Here is a 4,344-nt window from a genome sequence, read left to right on the forward strand (position 1 = left end):
AGCTCTGGTGCGTTAAATCGATATACTGCTTTTCCTGCTTTATATTGTTATTCCTCTGTTCCCTGCCTGAACGCCACGACGCTTCCGACTAGCTAGCCACCGGACAGGGCATTTGGTGTATTAATGTTTAACGACTCTCTCTCATCCGCTGCTCAGTGGACATCTTACGGATCGGCCGTTGTCCCTTCGTGCATCTCGTAGTGAGATTAGGTTTAGTGACTTTGTGAATGGGTGGCACGTCTTAGGACTGTTGGCGTCGCCCCCGGATCCGTTATATCCTTGGTGAAAATTTGGTGAACGAGAGACCCGTCTTAGGTTGTTGGCGTGGTCCTCGCTTCCGTTATATATTAGTGTTTAGTTTTAGCGTAACCCGGCCTATTCCGAATTGGGTAGATTTATTTAGTGACAAAGAGAGTGCGTTGCACTCGTGGTACTCCCGCGAGGGATACCTGGCGCCCAACCCGTGTTTTCGTGTTGGTGATAGGAGGTAGAGAGAGAGGACCATCGCGGGTCGTTTTTACTGACGTAAGATCCATCTTATCAGTTTTTGTTTGGTTATTTCTTTGTTTACGTCACAAAATTTGGCGCCCAACGTGGGGACTGAGGTGAGATCGAAATTATATATTTTTTTTACGTCGCAGTATATACTTGTAATAATCGATGTACTCAGCAAATACGCTTGGGTCGAGCCTTTGCACGATAAGTCCGGTGCAACGGTAGCAGCGGCATTCCGGAGGGTTTTGGTACGTAGTAGGAATAGGATACCCGTGTACCTACAGACAGACAAAGGTAAAGAGTTTACCAATGGCGTACTGCAGCGTCTGCTCGAGGAGTCCGGCATAGGATTCCGCGTAGCGCGCAGCCCCGACGTGAAGGCTGCTGTCGTCGAGCGCTACAATCGTACTCTGAAGGAGCGTATGTGTTGTTACCTTATGCATAGAAACACGCGGCGATACATAGATATTATTCAGAGCCTCGTGGAATCGTACAATCGGACGCGCCACTCTGCGATAAGAATGCGTCCAGTCGACGTAACCATGTATAATGCCGCTAAGGCTCGTATGAACCTATCTACGAGGTACGCATCAGCGAGCCCGTGTACCCCTAAATACAGTGTCGGCGACCTGGTACGCATCAGTAGCGCTAGGAACCCTTTTGCGAAAGGTTACGAGGGTGGGTGGACTCGAGAGATTTTTAAAATCGTACGCCTAGGTACAACGAGGGAACCACCCGTCCACATCTTAGAAGATCTTGCCGGCGAGGAGATTGACGGTATTTTTTACGAAGAGGAGCTCGTTCGAGTCCGCAAGGACCTCGCAAAGGACGTGTTTCTCGTCGATCGTGTAATAAAACGAAGCGGTCGTGGGAAAGCCCAAAAAGTACTGGTCAGTTGTGTCGGTTACCCCGAGAAATTCAATTCGTGGATACCGACATACCGTTTAAAGAACAATGAAGGACCAATTTTATCTCGTTCTTCCTAGTAACAGCAGTATGTCGTACTATCCCGAAAATAAAACTACCAGTTTTACGACGCATCTACCGCATCAGATCGATATACACGGGGCTGTTGCTCTGGTCGAAATACAGATTCCTATCACCTTTCTTCACGTGCCGGTACCGCTAAAAGATTGGGATCACGTGGTCGTGGTCACCACCCGTACCAAACCGCGGAAGAACCACAACGAACCAATAGCTGGTCTTATAGTGACGGGTTCTAATGTAGCGCACGGCGTTTACGATGACGTAAAGACACTCATCAACGCCCTACCTAAGATGCTTTTTGTTTACACCGATGTCTGCGAGCCGTATATCACCGGAAACGTCCAAACACCCTTGCTTCGTGTGGTTCCCCTGCAAACGGATAACAAATACGCATACGCCGCCATGAAAGTGCTCTCGTTTTCACCGTTAAAGAATATACCCTTGCTCCGCACGACTTTTCAAACGATCGACATCGATATAAGAGACCACATAGGCGACCCCATACCATTCGAATCAGGAACGCTCTCCGTAACACTACACTTTAAACGGCTAGACTGATGGCTCATTACAGTAAGAAAGTAAAGCGTAGTGTGCTGGATATCTTCTCTTAAACGTTACCTCTATCATGGCCTTTCTACACGCTCACTCGTGCGAGTGCATGAAATCGGAGCTCGAGCTCTTTACACTACCACCGACGCAGACCACTATAGAGAGCGCCCAGTGGGTACACTACAAGCCCATCTCATCGCTGACCGATGACTCGCCCATTGAATTTGTCGTGCCGGGTAACGGCGATGAGTACCTCGATCTAGCCCACACCATGCTGAGTTTACGCGTACAGCTGCGCTCCAAGGATGCGTCAGCAGCGGACGCTCTGAGCAAAGCAGCACCTGTTAACAATCTGCTACACTCGCTGTTCAATCAGGTGGACGTGTTTCTTAATCAGAAACTCGTATCGCCACCTCATAACGCGTACGCTTACAGGGCCTATATAGAGACGCTCTTAAATTACGGGCCCGCCGCTAAGCGGTCGCACCTCTCGAACGTGCTCTGGTACGATGACACGCCCGGTCATATGGACGATACAGCCGGCAAGAATATGGGTCTCATGAATAGGCAGGCATTCGTCGGTAAAGACAAGACGGTCGATTTGATCGGTCATTTACACTGCAATGTGTTTAATCAAGAAAAATTCGTATTAAATGGTGTTGAGCTCCGTTTACGTCTCGTACGTACGAGAGACGATTTCTCCCTCATGGACCCCGACAGCGAGTGTTCTTTACATATAACGGAGGCCATACTCCTCGTTAGACGCGTCAAAATAAGCCCCGGTATTCTAATAGCGCATTCTAAAATGCTGTCTAAGACAATGGCCAAGTATCCGCTTACGCGTGTGGAGGTCAAGGCGCTGATAATGCACGCCGGTTTGCACGGTGGCACTATGGATAACGTGATTCTCGGCCAATTACCTAAGCGGATTATAATAGGCTTCGTCGATAACAAGGCCTTCAATGACAACTATCAACTCAACCCGTTCAATTTTAAAAACTATCGTACTAATTTCTTATCGCTGTACGTCGACGGTGTTCTAGTACCCTCGAAAGCACTGCAAACCGATTTCGGCAAATCCGGCCTTTAGGTGGACGCGCTCCACAAAATTTTGGGATTCGCGGGGTCGCCTTATCAGCGAGGCCATGGTATTGGTAGCTTTCTTGGTGGTCTGTTTCGGCGTGTGTTACCTTTGCTATCGAGAGGAGCCCGAGCCGTCGGTAAGGAGGCTGTGCGCGCGGGCATGAATATCTTGACAAACGACTGGAAGCTGATCAAGCACGGTAGTGTACTAATTGAGGGACGCTTCGACGAACCGCTGGCCACCACCGTGAACTGTATCGTATACGCAGAGTACGATAACGTTCTGGAGAACGACGCCTCGCGTCAGATCGTCGTAGATTACGGCGGCTAAACAATAGAAGAAAATACATAGGTTTTAAACGTAAGGCGGAGGCGAAAATTGACGAGCTCATCAAAGGATCAGGCTATAATGTTGTAAAACGACCGTATCGCCTCAAGATCGTATCGCCACCTGCTAACAAGCGTAAGAGACGTACGGGAAAGAAGTCTGCGCCGCGTCGAAAAAAAGTGTATGCGTCATCGTCATTTTTGCGCACTCGATATCGCCTGTGATCGTTAGCATCGCCGTTAGTTTCTCGTTGAACGCCTTCGAGTTAGCATCGCAACGATGGATTTCGTGATCGAGATCGAGTACTTCAAAGACTCCGAGGGGTGTCTGGCTCCGAAGGAGGTCGGCGTTGTGGCTGTGGACAGAAGATACATAGGCCACTGGATTGTTTCACCGCCCTGTGATTTCAATGAATTACCATCGGCGATCAGAAGCGAGAACAACACCATGACCCGCTATCAACATGGTCTAGAGTGGTTCGACGGTGGTGTAACGTACAAACAGTTATACACCAATCTCCAAAGTATTGCCGGTATTTCGCGGAACATATACAGGCGAGGTCCGGAGAGCGTACTTTTTCTGCAGACCGTTATGGCAAGGGAAGTTATAAATTTGGATGAAACCCCCGATAACTCATCATACGAGGACTTCCCACCGAATCGTGACCATTACGAGTGTATCGTTCACGCCTGTAAGGAGACACGGGGATCGTTTACCTGCGCTCTGAACAACGCATTGCGTCTTGAATTCTGGCTTCGGAATAACGGACCGCATATATGAACACGCTAGACCTTTACCTCGGCCTTTGCGGTATATCGGAGCATACGACGGGTGTCTACGCAGCTGATAGAATACCCAGAATCTGGTCGAAACCCGCTGCCATTATCGCCAATACGGACGAT

This window comes from Cephus cinctus, unplaced genomic scaffold (genome assembly GCF_000341935.2).
Source record: "Cephus cinctus unplaced genomic scaffold, Ccin1 Ccin1_scaffold0580, whole genome shotgun sequence".
Lineage (NCBI taxonomy): Eukaryota > Metazoa > Arthropoda > Insecta > Hymenoptera > Cephidae > Cephus > Cephus cinctus.